This window comes from Herpailurus yagouaroundi, unplaced genomic scaffold (assembly GCF_014898765.1).
Source record: "Herpailurus yagouaroundi ecotype Mexico unplaced genomic scaffold, PumYag 77, whole genome shotgun sequence".
Lineage (NCBI taxonomy): Eukaryota > Metazoa > Chordata > Mammalia > Carnivora > Felidae > Herpailurus > Herpailurus yagouaroundi.
The window spans coordinates 68,671,424-68,697,296 of record NW_024412388.1 but is presented as its reverse complement, the minus strand read 5'-3'; positions in this window follow the sequence as shown (position 1 = coordinate 68,697,296).

Genomic DNA, 25,873 nt, shown 5'->3' with positions numbered 1-25,873 from the left:
TTTGTAAATGGTTTGTGGGACTAGGGTAAGATGGGAAAGTGTACAGAGGCAAGACCACTGGAGGCAATCACAATGAGGACTAGCTGAAGCTTTAGGACAATCCTTGACGAAGATGCTCGTGGATAAGCTTACTAGATCCATGAACCAGCAAGCACTTAGAAAAGCCTCAAAGCAACAAGATAAGACAATTGTGGAGAGACTCCATTTAAAGAGGAAAGCCTTAAAGGAATCTCTTTTCCCATCAATAATTTTATAAAATATAGATGGCCTACATGGAGTATATGCACACATTATGTTGAGGGACATGATGTCATGAGAATATCTTTTCTGTTAATGTTCCCAGAACTCTTTGATAGAATCAATGCTCATAGTCTTGATTCACTCAAATATATATCTGTCTCCGATATAATGAAAGCTTATGGAACCCAAGTTTTTAAGGCTATCCTATTTAATATTCAAGACCTGGATGAACAAACAGGATAGATGGTATTCTGCGGATTCATTAGCAAGCTCTTACAACACACTGTATTTAATGCTCCGAATTGGTATCCGTACTGGAATTGCTGTTAGATCCCCCAAACAAAAAGCATGTTTATAGTCTCATGATAGTCTGAAAACACCCAGGCTATCCAAGAATGTATTACCTCTAATACCATCTCTTTCACATGCTTCATTCCACTCTTACGTATGCTCTTTATTTTGTTGCTGTCATATATTGAGATCTGTATATGGCTTAAAAACTGGTTTATTTTTTCCTAAGATGATATGACAATTTCATTTTAATTTCTCTGTGCAGGTTCCATTTAATAGTCCCACTTGGAAGCAGATTGACAAAGCAGGATTGAGCATTGACCGATTACATCTGGAATTTTGTCCACCCACAGGTAGAAGCAATTGCCGATAGCAGAAGGAGGAGAAGGCTCAACATGGCTGTATTGCATCCACAATGTTCATCTCTGGCCAGGCACTCAGTTTCTATCTAAAAACCAACTAGTGTTTTTACTGGCACCTTTTCCAAGTTGTTGCTTTTAGCATCCTCTCTGTATCACGCACTGAACACAGTATACCCTCAGTAACTCATTGAATGTCACAAATTTAGCAGCACTCAAAGAATTATTCATCTCTTGGAATAATGCACCTCAGCAAGGCTTGAAACTGAGCTAAAATGGGATTTTTTTAAACCCAGATTATCAGTGGATGCAATACCCAAGAGTTGTCTCTTTTCACTAACAAATAGAAAAGTAAATTGCAAGAAATGTACCACTCTAGTGTATAATGTTGATAGTGGGGGAGGCTGTGAGTGGGTAGGGGGAAGGGGGTTATGGGGACTCTGTGTACTTTCTGCTCAGTTTTGCTCTTAACCTAAAACTACTTTAAAAAATAAAGTCTACTTAAAATGGAGGGGGGATTAATAATCCATTTATATAAACAGAGATGACATATTTGCGTTTTTAAAGAGATATTTGGTTTTGTGATTCAGGTCGATTTTATATTTGCCATGGTTTACTCTGTAAGGTGCACTTACTAGTGAATTTAAAAGTCTTAAGACAACTTTTTTCATTGTTGTTTGCCGAATGCAACTTTCTCTGAAGTTGTAATCACCATGCAGAAAATTGTAAGCACCTTATGCATTATTTTTCAGCTGGAACAACAGCATGAATAACTTTAATTGGTAAGATTTTGAATTATAAAACTGGCAGTGTAGGGGCACTATGTGGCTCAGTCAGTTAAGTGTCCGACTCTTGATTTCGGCTCAGGTCATGATCTCACAGTCTGTGAGTTCAAGCCCCGAGTGGGGGCTCTGTGCTGACAGTGCGGAACCTGTTTGGGACTCTCTCTCTCCCTCTCTCTGCACCTCCCCTGCTTGTGCTCTTTCTCTCAAAGTAATTAAATAAACATTTGAAAATATTTGGGCACCTTGGTGGCTCAGTTGGTTAAGAGTCTGACTTTGGCTCAAATCATGATCTCCCGGTTCATGGGTTCAAGCCCCATGTCAGGCTCTGTGCTGACAACTCAGAACCTGGAGCCTGCTTGGGATTCTTTGTCTCTCTCTCTCTCTGCCCTTCCCCTACTCATGCTCTCTCTCTCTCTCTCAGTCTCTCAAAAATAAATAAAATGGTGGAAAAAATTTAAATAAATAAAAATGGCAAAGTAGAAATATAAAATTCTGCCTTTGATATTTTTTATGCGTATAGTATAATACGGATGAGAAATGACTTGAAGAGAAAAGTGTATGAGGAAGGAGAGCACTGGACTAAGTGAGAGATCAACCTTATCGAAAAACAAACTCGACATTGAAGACTGTCAGTTTTCTCTTTCTTGCATGTTCATTGATCTATGCCTGTGTTTTATTCACTGTTTTGTTAATGAATCCATAATTTTCCTTCAGTCATATCATGTTCTAGAAGACACTAAATTTAAATCAGAAATGATATGCAGTGTTAGAACCTTAGACTGTACATAATGTCAAAAGTATATTTGATAAAACGCAAACCAAAGAATTGAACTCACTCATCAGAAAAAAAATGAGCATGGATATACTTAAGCCACACTCAAAAAATAAACACCTTAGAAGGAGTAAGAACTTATACAGACAATCTTTCTAATCTTCATCCCACATACATATTGCATTCAACCACTCAGGATTTAGAAACCAGAAAACGGAATTCACAGTGTGAGACTTGGTGTTCAGAATGTTGAACAAAGAACTTGACACTATTCCTTGCTTCACAAACGGAATTTTCAGAATCCCAGACAGCCAAAGTCTCCTATTCTATGTAGAATGATATGCTTGGATCTGAGAGAAGAAATTCAACAGCCCTGACACTGTCTTGATGCTATACAGTCCTACGTGGCAAATGGATTTGTTTTCCAAAGAGAAAAAAAAAAAACTTTTGTTTTCCTACACTATAGACTTCTTTTAAATCTACTTAAAATATGAAGGTTTGTTTGCTTGTTTGTTTGTTTGATTTTGGTATCAGGTTTGTTTTTGTAGGGGAAGGTGATTCAATCACTCAGAGACTCTAGGTCAGCATGGGGTATTCTTAAGTGCTGGAAGGTGATAACTTGCCTCTTGTGCAGTTCCAGATTCACAGAGAAAATTAAATTCTCTCACACTAGAGCAAAGGTATTAGCTCTACACAACTAAAGTGTAGGGCAGTTTCTCTCTTCTCCCTGGCTCCTTTTCAAATAGGTTAGCAGTAAAGGTTGTGTCCATGAAAAAAGAACAGATGACAGCAAATTCAGACTGCACTGGACTCTTCAGTGGATTGGAGCGACTGCCTGATTTCCTCCATATTTACAATACTAAAGGAATCTGAGAAATAATTCAGATGGTCTAAAAAACAGTCTTCAACAAATTTAAAACTGGCTGCCTGTCACTGAAGAAGAGAAGAAAGCTTGGGATGTTTATACACACACATATGGAAACAGATGACCTTAGTCAGAGATAGCACATGAAACCACAAAGAAACAGAAAAAGAGGGATAAAGTGGGAATCAATACGGAACAGGGCAAAAAAGAAAAGTTTGAATTTAAATCTAAGCTGCTAAATACTGGATGAGCAGGTTCATTGTTCTCTTGGAAAAGAAATCGCTACTTCAGCATCAAGAAAGCCCCTTCAGGCTTTGACTATTTTCACACTACCCAATTAAACCAAACCAATGCATACTAATGAAAGTAAACATGAAGGCGGGTGGGGGGGGGGCGAGGTGGGGGCAATGAGGGTTGGGGGTGGGTAGAGAGGAGAGGAGGATCAAGCCTCTAGGTTACCAATGACTCATTTCTTTTTTGAAGAGTTTAGGATTTAAAGTTTCTGAACAGCAGCATTCTCAAACCACTAAAGGATTCAATTTTATTTTGTTTATTTTTTTTTTCTAATTTTACTAACAGTATCAGTAGTCCTAGCAGAAGTCTCGGAGTGGGAGTTTAAATAGGAACTAAGATAGAAGGTCAGAGGGAAAAAACACCAACAGACGTAAATCAAGACCAACACAAACATGCTATCTTAATCAATCAAGGTGAGCTTGTCTGCATGATTCCGACTTCTCTACGACAGTCAGGTTCTCACTGCAGCTGCTTTTCTCAACTGCCTGTGGCATTAACTTTTACAACTTTAATTTTCCAGTCAGATGCCAAGCATACCTGAGCTCCCTTATGATGGGCACGATTAGCCATGCTCCTTAGCCATAGCAACCATGGCGTCTTTCCCGCAATGAGAAATGAAACTTTAAAAAGTTATTCTGATTTACAACTACACAAATTCTCGCAACGTGGTAATAAAGAGGCTACATGATGAAACCTGACAGGATGTTAAGCTTCCTGCACAAGTGTGGACAGCTGAAGAGGCAAGAAATAATACAGTCGTCACCGGGCTGTTTCACCTCAACACGGAGCAAACAAAAAGAGCGTTGTTAATCAGTTCAACTCTTCGCCTGGGTAATCCTAAACCAGTAATTGATAAATGGGAAAACCATACGGCCTCAGCTCTGTGATTCATAAAGCACATGAATATTCATACCATCTCCTTTGGTCAAGAGGCATTCTACATGCTCCTGGGCAGGCTTGGGAAGAGGAATACAAATAGTTTCTTGCTCAGCAGTAAAATACTGCTTCCCTTTTAAGGCCTATTTTCTCCTATTAAAAGTGAAGTTTAGCAATACTCGGAGGACAGTAAACACAGTGAATGTAGGTAAATGACAAATGGTTCCACAGGAAATGCTGTACTTTACCTTTTTCATACAGCTACGTTTGGAAAAATATTAAATCTTTAAAGAAAATGGAATACGCACACTACCAGAGAAAGCAGCAGTACCACATTTTCACCCTGGAAATACTTCATCTCTGCGTTGTAAGAATAACTTATTTTTCAATAAAATCTTAACATCGGAATTTCTGATATGCTGGAGACAAATAGTTTAGCTTGTGGATGGAATTAAAATAATTTCAGCATGATGTTGATATAAAATATACTGAGGCTCATTCTTAACAAAATCAGCTTAAAAAGTACTTAAAAGGAAAGTTTATGGTATTTGTACCGATTAATTTCACTTTTAGAAAAGTTTGTCTAAATTATAACAAAATAAACTCAACATACATCTTAACAAAATTGTGGGTACTATGACGTATACATTAAAATGCTATGAATACAAGTACACTTTAAGCACATCTGTAGTTAGAGAACTTAGGGGAAACCATTCATATAAAATGAGGAATTTGTTCACAGTTTGATCTTTTATAGAAATTGATTTTCATATGTGACTTTTCCCTAACTCAGAGCACCTGTTGCTAGATCTCATCTTTGGTATAAAAACCATCCATTATCCCAGACCCCAAAGATAAAAGAAAAGGAAGAAACAAAAATAAATGAAAAGAGCAGTAGATTTATCTATGCAAAAATATCAAAATATTCAATCCAAGAATATTTTACAACATTATTTAGAATACTAGCTAATTGCTGACCAAACACAGCCATCCACAAAATAGACATTAATGAAATTGGATATGATATGCCCACATGACTGAACTTCAGGCGACAATTAAAAGTCATAGCTTCAAGAATAGTTAATAAGTGCAAGTTTTCATGTTATATATTTATAGAAAAACTCGGTTAAAATTGCTTATGCAGCATGATCCTGATGCGCACGCGCGCGCGCGCGCGTGTGTGTGTGTGTGTGTGTGTGTGTGTGTGTGTGAATGACTAATCTACATGTTTGGAAAGATTTTTGAGTTCCCAGACTCTTCCCTGTGGTTTCTTCCAATACATTGATTCTGTCTAACCACTCCACTCAAATCCCTTTCTCTGAATTTCTGTTTGAGAGTTTCATTTAAAAATTTCTTTTCTTTAATATGTTAGTTTTGTCTCCTCAACTAATTCATATGCGATTTGAAGATAGGGAAACATCACAAGCATACATAATATAAAATACTTCTACATAAATATATAAAATATCCAACAAGATACTGCACATAATAGAGTGTCAACATACTCTATTTGTGGTTGCTCTTTGACTTTTCTATTATGTGGATCCTAATGAAATTTAAAAGGTAATTCTCTGGCACAACACATGGGAAGAAAGAACCTTTCCAACATCAGTGACATTATTTTTCTTTTCACTCTCCATCAAAGGGAAACAGAATTTTAAAGCGGTTCAGTGATCCAGTTTCTGTTTCACTGATAACTTTTTTCTACAAATTTTATTTTACATATAAAATAGAAATAACCTCCCCTAATAGATAGCACAAGCTTTTGCACAAAATAGAAAAATTCAGAGGAACGGAGTCTCATAGCAATAACTACTGTTAGTAGTTTGATGTATGATTTTAGACTGTATTTAATTATACCTAAAGCTTCCCCCACTCAACATTTTACTATGAAAGTTTTTAAACATCCAGAAAAGTAGAAAGTATTGTAAACACCCATATACCCACTACTTGGATTCTGCAAGTGAATTTTACTGTTGTATCTTAAGCTTTTAATGTGTAAAAAATATTATGTGTTTTATTTCTTAACCAGTAAATGGTTTTTATTTTACAGATATGTATGTAATGCAAAGGATATGTATGTAATTACAGAAAAGTATGTAATGCAAAGGAATCCTCCCACAAGAAGAAAAGTGTGATTTGTATGTTTTCCTGGTTCTCTGAAGACTTCAGCCTTGTAGTGAATGGAACCTAAGGAAAGCTTGACAGAAAATGAAATGTGTATCCTGTCTACTTAATGAAATCCCCAACCCAAACCAAAGGAACAGAAAACTTTATATGTGCTCTTAAATAAAACAGGTATTAGTGGATTGCCTTACTCAGTGCTTGCATTTCCATAAATGTTGCCTATATCTACTGCTATCTCCTAGGTGCAGCCCTCTAAGGATGGTTTATAAGTGCTGTGATACATCCAATTCTATACCAGTCAGGGCCAGAAAGCAGTTACAGTTTTCTGCAATTGCTCATTTATGCATTTGCTGTCATAGGACTGTCTACAAGTTGGGTAACAAACCTTTAAAAAACTCCAGGACAAACATTCTAGAATTGTAGAATGAAAACTGGGTAGCTCTTAATTTAGCAACGATAGAGAGTTAAATAGAGTGGGCAGAGAAATGGCAAATTAAAAGAAAAAGTCTTTGTGGTTTTAGCACAACGTAGTGCGTTGAGACTACAGCAGCCGTCCCCTCAGTTTTCTATCTACAAAATGTACTTCATATGACACTTCTCGGGGCACCTGAGTGGCTCAGTCAGTTAAGCGTCCGACTTCGGCTCAGGTCATGAACTCACGGTTTGTGAGTTCGAGCCTTGCATCGGGCTCTGTGCTGACAGCTCAGAGCCTGGAGCCCGCGTCAGATTCTGTGTCTCCCTCTGTCTGCCCCTCCGCTGCTTGCATTCTGTCTCTCGCATTGTCTCAAAAATAAATAAACATTAAAATTTTTTTTAAAAATATCATACTTCTCACAAACATATTTTCAGGTCAAAATGAGATAACATTTAAAGCCTGTAATATAGTGACTGTCATATAATAAATAATCAATACATATTAGTATTGGCATCCTAGTGTCATTCTCATTTCTCAGATAGTAACAATTTTGCTGTAATTATACTATATTATTAATAACTAACTAGCCATATGGGTTATACTATATATATATAAATGTATGTATATAAATATATATAAATATATATAAATATATAAATGTATAATATATATATATATAAATGTATGTTAAAATCATTTCATCAAAATATATTAAGTATTCCTTCCAGTTAAACTACAATATATTTCAAGAGCTCTAAACTATGTTTACTAGTAGAGTATATACTGGGATTCAATGTCAAAAATTTGTGTTGCTCTTGGGGCGCCTGGGTGGCGCAGTCGGTTAAGCGTCCGACTTCAGCCAGGTCACGATCTCGCGGTCCGGGAGTTCGAGCCCCGCGTCGGGCTCTGGGCTGATGGCTCAGAGCCTGGAGCCTGTTTCCGATTCTGTGTCTCCCTCTCTCTCTGCCCCTCCCCCGTTTATGCTCTGTCTCTCTCTGTCCCAAAAATAAGTAAATGTTGAAAAAAAATTAAAAAAAAAATTTGTGTTGCTCTTGAGGAAGAGAGAGAGGGAGGGAGACTCACATATAAACATATTATCCCTTCATTCAGCAAGGAAAGTGGTTCATATTCTGTCTACTAAGGCATTACATGTGGCAGGTTTATGAACAGGGTAAGATGCCTCAGAGGTGAGGGTTTATCACATATCATGAGAGTTGTATTCTACCTTTCAGAGTTAGCAGGACCTAGTAAATTTAGAATCTTTAGAAGAAAATACATATATATATGTATTTATATATGTATGTATACATATACATATATACGTATATATACATATATAAGTACATATATATGTATATATACATATATGTGTGTTTATACATGTATATTTATATACATGTATGTATATATATATATATATAGTATGCTTACTTATGAATATGAGTTTCAGTCCAATTTGACATTTTGGTCCAATATCTCAGTGAATCACAGCACTTTTTCCTCTTTAACAATCTCTCTCAATGATTGTTTTATGCGACTTAAAATTTTTTTTTGTTTTAATCCTTTAATTTTTGTTACATTTGAAATTTGCTTATTCTTTCTTATTTAATTGGTTTAGGAGTGAACATAACCCCCTGGAGTTTGAGAAAATTACAAGGACTCTCCCAGCAATGCTTATGAACCCATTGAGACTATGCTTAACTTTTACTGACGAGGATTTAAATAAGTTTGGAAAGAGATTTAGGTACATAACAGAGAGAAAGCTCTAATACTGAACTTTCAGACATTTACTTACCAAAATTATAACAGACATTATTAACTGGCATTTAATGGGAATAGCTCTGGGCAGATCCAGACTCAACCTATTTTTGTCCGTCAACACTTTGCTGACAGATTTAATGGACACCTTTGTAAATTATTTTAACTGGTATTAACAATACTGATCCTTAAGCCTCCTCAAACCTTATCCCACAGATTGACTCCTAATGGATTAACTGAATTCAACAGACAAGAGCTGCCAAAGCATTAGCATTTCTTTACATTTCAGTTTTGGCTTTATGCTAAGATGTCAATGTTTACTTTAAAACTAAATCCAGTCTCTGAAAAATATTTATACTTTTTGTGCCAATAACATTGTCTCACCCTATGGCACAGGTAATTATAACTAATGGAAATCGGCAGTGATAAACTTGCTTTATAATCATCTCAGAGGCGCTAGCCATATACGGAACACATGCTTTTTCAATCCATTATTAAAAACATCTGATACATCTGTGAGAACTGGAGTTTCTCTTTTTCCCTCTCTAGTGTTCTGAATACTGGGAACAGTTACAACTACAACATTTTAAGAGGCTGTTTTTTTTTCTTCTTCACACACACACACAAAACCATGAAAGAAGCTTTTACAGGAAGTAACAAATACTCCTAAATGACATTTCATTAAAAATGTGTTCCCTTGGAAAGCGGATAGAACTAAAAGCCATGCTTTTACTTGGCAGAAAAAAAGTAGTGCAGCAGGCAATGTGTGAAGCTAAGGAGCATCAAAATCTACTTTGCCATGGATGTGAGCAGCATTCTGACCTAGAAAATAAAAAGGCAAAGGAATTTTACATGTGCTTTGATATGTGTTAGAGTAAAAATTCAATAGAATTCCCATCTCAAGAAGAGAACAAACAGAAAATGCAGACAATTGTATAAACTGTGTTAGTACAAAGCTACCAGATATATTCTTGGTTTCTTTTTTTAAAACTCTACATTCTGACCATAAAACTAAGTTTTTTGGTTTGTTTTTTGTTTTTTTTGTTTTCAAGAAAAAGTGATCTGGTTTTGCATTTACATTAAATATGTCAATTCTCGACTCTGGATAGATCAAGGATATTATGTAATTCTTTTCCTTGTGTACTTTCTTCTTCTTCTCTCTCTCTCTTTTTTTCTATATTGGATTTTGTTGACACTTCCAAATGTTAACTGTTTCTGTGATTAATTGGAAAATAATAACTTTAAAATTGTAAGCACAGTGGCCAAAATAATTACTATTTTGGGTCACTCTTGCTTAAGACATCTGCTTTTGACTATTACCCGAAGGACAAATGATTAGTCGGTGTTGTTTCCTTCTCTTCTAGATAGAAGCATGCCCACGTCATCCTTCCTCTGGCCCCCTCCTAAATCCTTAAAAGGAAGATTAAAATTGTCATTGAAAAATCTTCTGTCTGTGACAAGCTTTAACATACTCCGTAAACGAGTTTGCAAAGCAGAGTTAAAACTCTACTGGGAATGGCATTGCCGAGTTGTTTTTCAAGGTTACTTTCTCTTCATTAAAAAACTTTGTAAAATAATAATGAAGAAGAAACGGCTTCCCATTAAGGAAAGAATAAGATTACTTGTTGGTTTTACTGCTCCCCTACTCAAACTTTCTCTTGGTTTGAGGGTAATGCCAGCTCATGTTCTGTAAGAATTCTTTGCTTCACATTCACTGTAAACAGAAAAGAGCCATAACTACACCACATTTGATCCATATCAAAGCAACTGATCCATGTATCGATTTACATAAAGGAAAGCACATAAAACATTTTTGCTTTTCACCCTTACTTCACCACTTTCTAAGGAAAGTTTCCTTTTGCATACTTCATTTGAATACAAAACCCTCCCGTTGAAATTTGTGATGTTAAACAAACCATTCCACTCATTCAACTTTTTAATTAAGGATTCAGTGTTCCATCCCTTTTCAGACATTAAAATTCAGGTGCAGTCATTAATCTTTCTAAACGAATTCACCTGTGGCTAATACTGATGTATTTTCTATGAGGCTTGTCATGGGCTGCGTGCGGCATGCATAACCACTCTACAGTTAATTACACAAGGGATTATCGTTAGTGTCATAAAGATAAAGCCTTGCTAGCAGCATTATAGAGAAGGTCTTTTTCTTTCTTTCTCCTCCCTTCCTTTGGAGCAATGCCCTATTTCATTTTGTTAACATTCACAAAAGTATTTAAGAATAATATGTTGTGTTTACCCCCATGGCTGACTGTAGACACAAGTCAGGAAGTCAGTAGATAGGCATGAAGGGATACCTATTTTAGAGTTCTGCTATCACAAACTAATTCGCAAGATATTGCCCAAACCCAAAGAAATGAGAAGATAAATGAAATGTAACTTTCAGTTTTAGGCATCTTGATTAAATCTAGGAAATAGATTTTTTTTTCTGAATTTGTGAATTGAATGATAGCTCATATATCTGCATTTAGAAAACCAAAATGAAAAGGTTTGTCGGCTTTACTAAACATCCCCTTGATATATGTAACGAGTAGAAGTTGCTCAAAAGTTTAAAAAACAAAATAAAACTAGGTAGCTTTTAGAGGCTACCTATTAACAACAATAAAAACAAAAAATACTGCAAAACAGAAACAAAAGATAAAAACTAGTACAGCAAGTTAGATAAATGTATTTTATTTCAATGACTTAGACCAAGCATATATAATAACTTGATACACCCACACTTTGGTAGAAATAAAATCAAAATGATTCTTTTTTTTGTGGGCACATATCGAAGTTTAAATATGTATACTCTAGTTGTAATTGCGAATTTTCTTTGAACTTGTTATCTATGGTATAGTTGTACATTCCCAGAAAGTAGGGAAAAATATGTAGATATAAATATGGGTGATATTAAATGAAAATACAGGAAGTACATCGCCTTCGGCTTAAAATAGTTTAAAATTAGCTTAATTGAAATTAGCTTAATCAACAAGAAATCAAAGTTTTTAAGGAGTCTAAAATGCAATCCAATACATAAAAATAAGGGGAAAAATAAGAAAGAGAAATTTTAAAAATAGTAAGTTATCATCAAATGGATTAAAAATGTGAGGTTTTTTTTTCAATTTGTTTAATGTAGATTAACAGATTTTAATTTTAATAAAATATGAAAAAATAATCTTTAGCATATCTTTTTGTTATACCTTTGTATTTAGAAATAAAAACTAGTTACTCCTGTCAGATATTTAGGTATTTCCAAAAGGTAGGCAATTGTTTGAATATTTTTCCTATTTTCATCTATGGCCAGCAGCAAATAAGTATAGCCACATTGTTTCTCTAGTTTGAGATAATGAAATGAAACATTTATTTTTTACCCATTTGGCAGATGATCAGTTTGGCATTGGTTTTTCACCAAATAAATAGATCCACTCATATTGAGCAGATACAGACTGATAGCCAAAATTAAAAAGATAACTTACGAAATTTAAATTATGTTCCAACTATTCACCACGAAGTTTCCGGTTTCTCCAAATTAAAAATATAAAGTGGAACATGTAACCATCTTGGTTTCTCAGGCTGATACCTACCCACCTGAAAACTACGATCAAACTTTGCTCTTTCGTTGTTTTAGCTCTAAACATATGTTTCTGTAAAAAATAAAGTAGCTTGTTAGATTGATGCATGTAATTTGATTTAAATGGCTTATAACAGTATTGGAGTTATGTTGTAGACACGGAGCCTGTCAGTAGACAGTCTCTTACTAATACCACTCCCTTTGTCTTGAATGATCTAAAATGGAACCAAATTTGTCAGAGGCCATGTATGTCTCATCCAAGAGTATGGTCACTGAAGTCTTCAGTGCAGCTCTCTCCCCCACACAGACATACTTGTGAACAAGCACGCTGGAGGATATGACTATGGTTCTGTAGTCATATAGATATGGTGATAATTTCACTGGATCCTTTTCTATGAATCCCTTATGTTTCCTAATGTTTTACATTCATGCATTCTGAAGAATATCTGATGTGTTCATTCTTTAATGCCATAACATGCTAACAAAATTAATAATACAAGCACCTATGAATATATGAAAACTTTGTTGAGGAAGAACTAAATTATTCTTACCCACCCAACTTTTTTAAAATCTTTCAAACTTAAAAATTATGGAACATATCTTTAAAAAGATTTCTGTCCAAGATATAGAAGTATATTCCTAAAGTCCTGATATGACTTTTAAAATCATTCCTGGCATGGAAGTCATTTATACCCTTGGAATATTACTTTATACCAGTTGATTTTATCAATTTTTTTCAGAAATGTTTTCCTCGAAGCAATCTTTATAAAAGAGAAGGTTTTGCTTTTCATCTTCAGACTTTAATATAAAAGTTATTAAATTCATGACAAACCTTAAATTTGAATTAATCTAACCTGGAAAGTGGAGTATTTGAAGATAAATGTATTTGGATAGGAAAATTTTCAAATTTTGTGGTATTTACTGTTTTCTTACCCCAAAGAGATCCTACTGATTGTAGCCATACCTTTAAAACACTGGTTTTATTTTTGCTTTAACTTAGATTATTTCAAGTTTTACAAACTTGGGGCTCAGTCTGTTGGGCATCTGACTGTTAATCTCAGCTAAGGTCATTAGCTCATGGTTTGTGAGACTGAGCTTCACTTCAGGCTGCACTGATAGCATGGAGGCTGCTTAGGATTCTCTCTCTCTCTCTCTCTCTCTCTCTCTCTGTCCCTCCCCTGCTCATGCTCTCTCTTTCTCTCTCTCTCTCAAAATAAATAAATAAACTTAAAAAAATAAAGTTATACAAACTTTATAATACTTTGCTTTATTTTAAAACTTCTTTTGAATTTTTAATACTTCTCACCCCCACCTGCCTGTTTAAAACCGCATTCTTATGATCCTTTATATGTACATTCTTCCCCTCTCTCAAAACTGTTAAGAATGTAATGATATAACAATATACTGACAAGCAAGTTAGAATATAAAGCTGACAAACCTTTAATTTTAATGCATTAGTCTGTATAAGATATATTGTAGCTCAACTAGTATGAATGTTTTTAGGGATGCATATGTAGGTTTCTGAAGTTCTTAGGTAAAGCAAAGTTAATAATTAAATTAATCAAGCTTAAATATACACTTAATCTTTTTAAGTGTGTTTTAATAGTTGGAGCTTAAAAGAATGTGTTATGTGTTAAATGCGATAGTAAATTTTATATGTAGTGAATATATTTTGGCAATTTTTAAAACTACATTTATGGTTTCTGTTAGTTGGACAGATGATTGGGGGAAAAAAACCTAAATCCATGTACGATTAATATAATTTCTTACCAAACATCTGGGTCAGTAGACGTCATACTGATCTATAATATCGCAAACCACCATAAAGCTTTGAATATCTTCCTATGCATTAGAGAGCCGATTGGCTCTCTTATGATTTGTTTAGCAATGTTGACAAATATCTGTATCTTTATATATATGTCTATATCAAATGTCTATATCTATAAGGACAAAGTTAACATTTTTTTTTAATTTTTTTTTCAACGTTTATTTATTTTTGGGACAGAGAGAGACAGAGCATGAACAGGGGAGGGGCAGAGAGAGAGGGAGACACAGAATCGGAAACAGGCTCCAGGCTCTGAGCCATCAGCCCAGAGCCCGATGTGGGGCTCGAACTCACGGACCGCGAGATCGTGACCTGGCTGAAGTCGGACGCTTAACCGACTGCGCCACCCAGGCGCCCCCAAAGTTAACATTTTTAAAAATATTAGTTTGCAATGTGTATTCAGTTTTTATTTGTCTTTATTGCCTACAATTTAATCCTAAATGCCAGTAACATTAAATATTATACATATAACATTAAATATATATACATATATATGTATGTATGTATGTATGTATGTATGTATATGCCAGATATAGAGATGTGTTGTACAATTTGAAAAGAGAAAAAGTGTAATGAGGTAAAATCAGTGTAAATAATACTTGAAGATACTCCTATAAATTCTGATTTCAAAATTTAGAAAGTAAAATATTGATTTAAGATATTTTCCTTTTTTAGTGGAAAATATCTTATTTTTCAGTGTTTTATATTAAATGAGCAATAGATAACACTCTGCTAGAAGATAAATTTTGTAAATACACAATTTTCCATGTAAATATCCCTTAATACCTTAACTAAAGAAGTAGAAAAGCCTCTCATTTAAAAAAATCTGTTCCATTCATTGGGTTAGAATCAATAATTGAAATACTAAGCATAAATTCTAGTAATTTATTCTCAATCATTATTTTAAAATGATTTTCAGGCTATGACCTTTTTTTCCTTTCCTCCTTCCCTTCCTTCCTCCCTCCCTCCCTCCCTCCCTCCCTCCCTCCCTTCCTTCCTTCCTTCCTTCCTTCCTTCCTTCCTTCCTTCCTTCCTTCTTTTCTTCCTTCCTTTTCTTAATTCCAGAGCCTGGCTAAATGTCTTGTTTCAATGGGCTGCCAGTTATTAAATTCGAAAACATTTAATATGAACTCAAGCTCATACTGTGAAAACAATATCCTGGAAGACAAAGATGAAATTCAGCGTTGTGAGCTGAGATCACCATTGACCTCACAGCATTTTTCTTTATTATCAATATTTCTAATCTTCCAATTCAGGATTTTGAATTTCCTTGTTTATCAGTATCTCTACTCAAACTGAAAAGATATTTCTTAGCCTAACTTTTGTACCGATAGAAGGAAAAGAACATTCCATCTACCTTTCACACTGGTTACACAACGTAGACATATGCTACACCCCTAATAGTCCCATACCATGACTTTGGTTTTATGGCAGACAGCTTGCAAACCTACTGACAGGATACAGTATAAACACACCAGGCTTTATGGAATTAGTCGATGCACTTGCAAGGTTAATGTAGCATCTGTGATGCAAATCTGTGACCATTCTAATAGCTCTATTGGTAGACCGATGCCATTTCTCAGATCTGCTCTTGAGTTCCATTAAGCAGTTTCCCAGTCACCATTAACTTCAAGTATCATTTACGCAGTAAATATATGATTCTATGGAAAGGAATACCAGAAGTGCAACCCATTTACACACCACAGGATACTGTTGAATTACAGAAGCACCAACCACATTTAGAATATTCTGGACTGACAGCACATTCTGAAGCGTCACTTTGCATTTCTGGACACATGTTCAATTTCTGCTCATGAGTAAGCTGGTCACTGGGCTGATACATTTGCTATGAAAGGCTTCATTTTTCTCATTTAGAGGTTCAGCAACATGTCTTGCTGAGGATATTTACAAGATGTCATATTCTCACAAGCATCGGATAGACTCTGGAGTCGGGAGCAAATTTCACACAGGACAGGCTTTCTTTTTTATCCGAGAGCACTGGGGCTGAGAGCCCAGCAGGATTCATCTAGTCCACAAAAGCTCTTCACCCTGCACACAGTGTGTGCTTAGCCAGAACACCCACACTTCGTGCTTTCTTACCAAATGACATTTTCTGGCTGCTCACTTCATATTTGTCACTTGTATACAACGTGTAATGTCTAAAGAAAGCATGATCAGCTTGGGCATCACTAATCTCATTACTGTAATAGCTCTGAAAACATGCGACAAAAAGTAACTGGTAAGCCACTGCACATACACATGCCATGCTCAGCATGCCCCTCATTGAAACATGCAATTCACCGGCTGCTAAGAAAGGCAGCAGTCAGCAGTGCCAATTTGACTCCTCACTCCCTGCGGCAAATGAAGAATAACTACTCAGACCTAAATGAAAGGAGTGCTGACAGGCCTATCTACCTTAAAGGGCTGTCAAGTACAAGGGTGCAGCATAAAACCCACTAACCTTTCAAATCTGATTGAACATTTCTCTTTTTGGAGACAGGAGCGAGGGAGCTCTGTCTGTCCATTTGAAGTTTTCTTATTGTCATTTAGTCTCCCTTTCATTAGAATATGACTCCTTAGACTTCAACTTGAGGTCTATTGAGACCAGATTACATCATTACCGTTATGTGGTATGTTACACACTAATCATAACCATTACCACTTACAAGTCTGCAGCTTCATTCAATTAGCTGCCTGACATGGATTTTGCAGTTAATTCATGGTGAAGGTCAGCAGTGGTCAGAGTGGCAGGTGCATTCTGCTACCTTTTTGAATGCCAATTATCAGTCTTAGATAATTAGAGTGACTCATAGACAAGTTAATCAGATCAAAACCTAAGGTAAGAGGCTTATGGAACTGTCCAATACTATTAAAAATCATAAAGGATGATCTATGAATTTAAATAAATATTTATCTCTTAATTTACTTAAAATCTATATATTTATGCTTATCTCCTTTATTCTTACTACCAAAGAAAATGTTTATATACCATGGACGTAGGGGTATATGTGGTGTTTTAATAGATATATGTTTGATTTCCATTAATAGGAAATATAATAAATCATACGATTTCAAAAATGTCATCAAAATAATTTTAAATATTTTCTGTATAATGTTTGTGGGTGAAATCACATTTATAGTTTAAGGACTCCCCCACCCCCTTCCAAAGTTGTTGTTCTTGAAAAATTGCAATCTTTCTTTCTGATAGTTAGAATTCTATATCATATGGAACTCCTTTGTGCTGTGGTTATCAAAAAACTTGGAGCTTATTACGGCATTCATTTAAGGTATTTACATTAGCCACATACTTAGCATATGGTTCACTTTCATGATCCATGGACTTCAATTATTTTAGATATCTTTTAGGTAAGTGATCTCAATACATATATATCATAATGTATTATATATTAATAGTCTAATACATTATATATTATATATTGAATAATTAAATATTTTACATTTAATATTTATATGTACTTTTGATACAGTTTACTTCTTGTCTTAAATATATATATGTTTACATTTGAGCATACATATACACAGACACATGCACACATATAGGCATATATACTTAAATCATTGTAAGGGGATAAATAATATAAATCAGTCACTAATTAAAAGCTAGTTAGTCACCATAAATTGTTTTGAATATCAGTTATCTCAATGGTATATTTCCTAGGCTCTTCCTAGTGCGAATGTAAGGATCTGAATCCATGTAGTGTTTAGTGAAGGTACCCTGTGCCAGACACTGGGCTGGCCAGGCAGTAAGCATAAGTAGTAAATTAGATAGACGTGGTCCTACTCACCATTGAAGTTAGAGTCCAGGGTAATACAGACATATACCTCATCAGTTCCAACATAGTGATAAAAACCATGATATGAAGAATGGCAGAATGATAACTGTTTATCTAGTTGACAGCTACATGAGGGTTCATTATACCATTCCTGCCTCTTTGATATTTTTGAAAGAAATTAAATCCATTCTTTAAAGGTCAGTGTCCTTTTGTGGAGGAAATTCCTTATCATCTTAGATGGAGTGTAGTGGAATCAGCCAAGAGAAGGCATGTGAGGGGATCAGCGGGGTTGGCTAAGTCTGTACTGTCTCATTCACAGAAGATGGTATTCTCAACCATTGGAAGTGAGGAGACACATCATACCTTCTGGGCAATGAGCAGAATGTAGTTCAAGATGAAGTCATGAGAGATGAGCCTAACAAGGAAAACAAAATCCAAATCACTAAGCGTTTCTAAATCATGTTTTTTAGATTTTATTCTGAAAATAATTTATTGTCTAAGACCGAAGTTTCTAAAGCCCTATATAGGTAGCAATGTATTTTAAGAATAACGTCACTTTTTCAAGGAGTTAAATCTATACCTTGGGATATTTTTTTTTCTATGTGAAATATAATCAGAGGCTTTCAAAACATGATACAAGAATACAATAAGTTGATACTTTATAAGAAGGCTGGACAAAGAGTTTAAACTGGTTTCCTTAAATGCATACTTTTAAAGCCAACATTTTAATCTTTAATTTAGTGGAGACAGTCATAGTATGACATAAAGAGAGTCACATCTCAGAAAGGTTTCTTGAGGCAGAATGAATGCCAATTGAGGTAGTCAGTTTGTCCCATATGTGAAAGGCCATGTAAAAGGTGTGGAAGTTGTCTATGTTGGAACACTCTTCTGTAAAGACAACTGTAGCCAGAGACAATCAACTATTCAATAGGACTTATTTGCTTGAGTCTATACTAAACGTAAACTAAGAGTCATGAAAAACAGGATAAAAGAAGTGTTAACTTATTAAGTGACTAACAGTTTGTGGAGTCCTTCAACTTTTCAGAATTTTTGTTGTTGTTGTTTATACCAGTCATTGCTGCATTTTATTGATTCTCACATTTCCCTTCATTTGTATTAACATTCTACCATCTCAAATCTCTTAAAATGGTTAATCTAAACAATGGTAATGAAAATCCAATGGCGTCTGTTAAAAGCACTAACTTTACAATTGTAACTTTATAGCCTCATTCCCAAAACTTATGAAAAGTATCCAGACACTCAGAAAAGTAAATTTGCATGCAACGCCTTTTTTCTTTCTCTAAGATTTTTACTATCAGCACAGAACACTTCAGAAAATAACATTACAACTTATAGAAAGTAATGCTATACCCAGAAAAATATTGATTTTTAAATTTGTTAAGACGGTAAGAGAGAAAAAAAAGACAAATCTCATGTCTGGATTAAGTCAAAGACTCAACATGAAAAGTTGGTAATTAGTTCTGACTTTCCTGTCCTTTGCAATAAGAAAATGACATCCTATCATTAATGGGACAGAGACAAGTATAGATATTTACATTCATAAATACCAGATGATTGCAGAAATGTGACTCTAAAAGGATCACCCTGATTTAGTTTTTCCTCTGAAAATTAATGCTCTTTATTTACATTGATTGTAGATCTCCTTCATCTGAAAATATAAATTACCCATCAAATGTCAAGGACAATATATCACTGCTGTAGTTTGGTGGGTCATTTAAAATAAATTGTTAAAGAACTTTTAGCGTTTTATTTCTCTTGGAAGAAGTAGCATGAATTTAATAATCATAACATTGTGCCAATTATCATTATGTTCAGTCTTGAATGTATTGTTTTATTTTACTAAATACTTAAAAGTTCAATAAAGTGTCTTTATCAAAACATTTAAAACATGATAAAGTATCTGTATAAAAGATAATATGCTCTAAGACACTCTGAGAAAGAATATAAATGATATTATCTTTGATAAATAGTATTTAAAAAGGAGATTTGAAGAAAAACCAGTGACTACTGGCTATAAAAGGAACATCTTTTAACTCATACATTAATTAGCATCCAATTTTTGTGAAGTAATTTGTGGGCTTGTAATTAGAAGTTTACGAGTGGCTGGGGCGCCTGGGTGGCGCAGTCGGTTAAGCGTCCGACTTCAGCCAGGTCAAGATCTCACGGTCCGTGAGTTCGAGCCCCGTGTCGGGCTCTGGGCTGATGGCTCAGAGCCTGGAGCCTGTTTCCGATTCTGTGTCTCCCTCTCTCTCTGCCCCTCCCCCGTTCATGCTCTGTCTCTCTCTGTCCCAAAAATAAATAAACGTTGAAAAAAAAAAAGAAGTTTACGAGTGGAATTTGAGTTCCATCCAAATATGAGATGCATAAAATTTAAATAGAGTTTTGGTATATAGAAACTATTAAAACATATTCACAGTTATATGAAGAGAATATGTTTGCTCACAGTAAAGAAAAAAAAAGATTAATAGTTTGCAATACAAACAGAATTCCAGTTACATGTATTAATTTTTCCTTACTCAAAACACCAGCCCCTTTTTGATTTTTAGCAATAGTACATAATGTTTGGATTAAGTTGAAGACTTAACATGAAATCTAGATAGTTACCTCTGACTTTCATGTCTTTGGCAATAAAAAAAGAATGTTCTATTCAGCAATGGCACATAGATGAGTATAGACACTTAGGTTACAAATGCCTAACGTTTGAAGAAATTTGACTCTAAAGGATTATATTGATTCTAAATATATATGGATTTTTATAGTGGCGTTAAAGGAGAGTTTATGGAGATGTAGAATTGACTCTTGGCATTTCTTGAGAAAATATTGTACACAATGAAGTAATGGTGAATAACATTTCATAGATTTAAGAAAGGAGAAAATATGTGTGTAATGGAATGTATTAGAATTTTGCTTTCACCTTTCAAAGATAGTGATTTGTTTCGGAACCGTTTTTCATGGGAAGTACTTTGATTTGAACTTACCTGCAAAGGGTATGAACTTGAACTGTTTCTAACTGATATATTATTTTAGAAGTTTTTAAATGAGAAGCTTATTAAGAAACGTTAGTTGCTTGCTTCACTTCTAAAATGTCGCTTTTTCATTTTCAAACCACATTTAAGATTACATTAGAATCAAAAGTGACAGTCTACCTACAGACTTTTCTATGTATCGAGATTCCAATGAAATTAATATTCACATATACTCAATGCATACTGATTATTTACTATATGTGAGGCAGTGCACTGGGTGCGAGGCTACAAGGATAACGATGTATACTGGAAGATTTTTCTGTATCACATCTGCAATTAACAAATGAAAATTCAACTTTTTTATTTTACTTAGTTTTTATTCCTCACTGTGGCAAAAGCGCATACAGTGCTTAGACATAAGAAGCAAAAGTTTCATTTATAAGACAGCCTGATCTTTAGAATTCACTAATGAAGTTCACTAAATTAAGAAGTTAAATGGAAGTTGAAAGGAGCTGCCATAACTCGTGACGGTGGGTATTAGGTGAACAAACTCAGGTTCATTCTGCACACTGAAATAGTGACATAAGAGGTAGCAAAAGTAATCCGACAAGGATTAAATTTGCAGTGTTATGATTAAAGTCTTTTTCTTTTCCCACCAAACCGAAGATAAGCCGGAATTCATTTTGATTGGTTTTTAGAATATTTAAAAAATCTTCCTCTGACACGTGGAGGTGACAAATATTGCCAGTAAAGGTGTCAAATGACCAATTGTTGGTTGTGATTTAAAAAATCGTAAGTGATAAAGTCTATTTAGTTATGATCATTGTATATAAATCTTTTCGAATTACGACACGTGTCATACACATACTAGAAAAGTAACAGCGCAACTCACAAAATTAAACAAAAAGGCCAATCGTTTTGTTATATGCATTTATTATAGAACTAAATATATAAATGAAATGACACAGTGATAATATATTTACAAAATGTATATTACAAAATGTATATTATGTATTATAAAAATGTAATTATAAAATGCATATTTATACATTCATAAATAAATAATATGTATTATGTAAGACGAAATGTTAGGGCTGTGTGTGTGTGTGTGTGTATGTATGTGTGTCAAAACAGCCAAATGCTTTACAGAAATACAACTTAAATGCTTTCACAAATTGCTCCCAATTTACTGATATGCATAACAACTAATTTACACAAGTAATCCAGAATAATGAACATGTTTCATGTGTTTCTTCAAATTTTACTTAATAACCTTAAATATAAATTTGTTCAATATGGATGCTAATATGTTTGAGCAACTTAGATCATAATTTCTTCTACCATAATTTATCTATGTCTGTTTCACCTCTAAAGAACAATTTTTAACTTTGCAATATGTATTTGCTTTCACATAAGTTTTATAAATATATATAAATCTGACATTGTGGCCACATTGTGTGCACAAAGCAAATGGCATGCATTATAGAGAAATCCTTCAATTTGCTTTATAACAGTTTAGTACTTTTGCTTACTTTTATTTTTGATTTCCAAATAAGTTAAGGAGAAAGCCAAGAACAACTGAATAAGAAATCGAATTTTTATTTGTTTAAAAAATATTTATTTATTTATTTTTAAGAGAGAGAGAGAGAGAAAGAGGGAGGGAGAAAGCACAAGCATGGGGAGGGGCAAAGAGAGAGAAGAAGACACAGAATCCAAAGCAGGCTCCAGGCTCTGATCTGTCTGTGCAGAGCTGGACGTGGGGCTCCAACTCATGAACCATGAGATCATTACTTACGCCAAAGTCCGACACTAAGCCACCCAGGTGCCCCAATTTTTATTTGTTTAAGTATCAAAAAATTCCTTCTTCAGAGGAAGGCAATGTCGAGTCAATGGGCTTGTTATAGGTTCTTAGCTCTAACAATGACTAGTCTTGTCATCTTGGACAAACGACTTCTCTTTGCCTCTTTTGGTATCATTTGTAAAGTGAGAGGTTTATAATACAACCCACACCAAAAGATACAAAGAAAAAAATTAATCCACAGCAAATGCTGGTAGAAACAATTGGTAAACATTTAGCGTTATTAGTTGGTGTTATGCATTTTGAGTATGTGCACATGTTTTTCATCATCATGATTTCATACATGTGATTTTATTCTCAACTTGGCAATATTTTGGAGAAAGACAAGTGGATGAACAATAAATGTTCTTTAGCCCACAGTTTCTCTGAAAATTATTATCTTACTTTTTGGTACAAGTTGCCAAAACTGAATGGTACTAAAGATTTAAAACATGACAAAATCTAATGAACATGCAAATTATACTACACAGACCAAAACATTAGAAGGACAAGTCAGCAAGTTTGTTTTTCTCTTAACTGTGCCCTATGAACTGAGAGGGTATAACAAAGTAATTTTTTAATCTCTAAAAAGAATTATTTTATTCAATTTTTATGTCATACCAAAATTATTTAATTAACATTAAATTAAATTATTAAACATTTAATTTACATTTGGGAAATAAAAGCAGAAAATGGCATTATAATTAAAAAGCATATATTAAGCAATGCTATATTCTTGGTATATTACTATGTGTTTTTCATTGCAAAATTAAACTATTGGTCCTTATCTTTTAAAGTGTAGAAGCCTAGAGCAATACTGATCATACAAATATTTAAAGGACTTGGAAACAACTGAAAAAATAAGGAACTAATGCCAGTGAAACTTGGTTCTTATTTGAAGTACACATTGGTGGGATTAGACCCTATTTGCTTTGAGAACTGTGATTGTATTACCTGCAGAATTGGGCGGGTGGGTATTATTGTATGCTTTGTATACTAGCACAGTTCAAAAGTTCACCCACCCTCTTTTCACCCAGGGTTAGGTCTGCGTGTTTGGATTTTCCTTCAACCTCCCTCTCCCCTTACCCTACACACAGACACACACACACACAGACGCACACACAGACACACACACAGACACACACACAGACACACATCTTGTAGTGTCTACTTGACTTGTTACATGTACCTTGTAACTTGTTCTTTGTTTATCTCCCAGAGCTGCACTTGGATTTTACCTCTGAAACATAGATTAGCTGTGACCCTGACTGAGCCCAGTTATCTAAACTCCATGAGCCTCAGCTAACTGTGTCCATTAATACATTATAATTCTTACAATTTTTTGTCAATGATCAGTAAGTAGGTAAAATATTGGTTAGGCTAATTTTATGAGAGTCACATCTTTGCTTTAAGATACTTCTAGTAATCCAATAAACCTATATCTTCCTATCAACAAAGTTCAGATAAAAAGGATTCCTATAAAGTACCCCAAATGTGAGATTTTCAAAAGCTTTATTTTACAAATACATGTTATAAAATGCTTCCATCAAAGAAAAAATATTGCTTTGAAAGAAAACTTTGAAGCCAGTAAAGGTTTGCTTAGAGGCAACTTCTTTGGGATACTACCTGGTTGCAGAGGTGACACTAATTTTCTTCTCACTCTCAGAAATTTGACAACACTACTTAAATATCTTCTGTTTCCCCACGTATCAGAACTCTCTTGGCTCATACTTTATATGCTTTCTTTGTCTTGTCTTACCAGACAACAAAGCCCCTCGTACCTGCAAACTCTTTCCCTTTGGATCTGCCAAATCAAGGCCTCTGCACATTCTCCCTTCATGCCTGCTTTTCTGAAGTGTGCAATATGCACTAGATAGAACATCAGTAGGACAACAATCAGCACCCCAGAAACAGCCTGATAAATAATAGATGGAAAGACAGAGCGACGGTAAAAGTTATTAACTATTTTCTTCCATAGCTTAAAAAAAGAGTGGAAATGAGCAGGAAAGATGAATAGGGAAAGGAATAAAATTGGCCAAACCTTTAACCCTTGAGCCTTTCCTTATAATTCGTTAATGCAAATATCGTAAATAACAGCCAAGAAATATTTCTTTTATTATGTGGAATAAATGTATAAATAACACTAAGATTATTAAATAGATCATTTCAACTAAGCATAAATGGTCACTTAGTAAGATGTTAGTATTAAAAGTAAATGAATTGGGGCGCCTGGGTGGCGCAGTCGGTTGAGCGTCCGACTTCAGCCAGGTCACGATCTCGCGGTCCGCGAGTTCGAGCCCCGCGTCGGGCTCTGGCCTGATGGCTCAGAGCCTGGAGCCTGTTTCCGATTCTGTGTCTCCCTCTCTCTCTGCCCCTCCCCCGTTCATGCTCTGTCTCTCTCTGTCCCAAAAATAAATAAACGTTGAAAAAAAATTTTTTTAAAAATAAATAAATAAAAATAAAAGTAAATGGATTTGATGTCACTATTTACCACTTCTGAAGATCTATGCCTCCTGATAAAATTGTTAATATTTATACAGTGTTTCTATGTCCTAGGCAAACTAACAAATTTTACATAGATTAACTTATTTCATTTATACCAAAAAAAAAAATCCCCAAAACTTGAAGAAGATACTGAAGTTCAAGGAGGTTAGAGACCTTCATTTTGTTTTCATTTTAATTTTTTAAATATATTTTATTTTATTTTATTTATTTTTATTTATTTTTAATTATTTTTAATGTTTATTTATTTTTGAGAGAGAGAGAGAGCACGGGGGAGGGGCAGAGATTCCAAAGCATGCTCCACACTGACAGCAAAGAGCCGGATACACGGCTTGAACTCACAAACCGCAAGATCATGACCTGAGCTGCAGTTAGATGCTTAACTGACTGAACCTACTCAGGGGTCCCCAGACCTTTATAATAGGATAAAGAACTTGACTGAGTTCATTCTGTTTAGAAGGAGAAGAGTCCAGCTATGGATGGTGATCATTTGATGCCTCCAGAACCAGTGTTCCAAGCTGTTTATGCCCAAAGACCTAAAAAAGTGGGCATGAACAGGAAGACTTACTTTGCAAAAA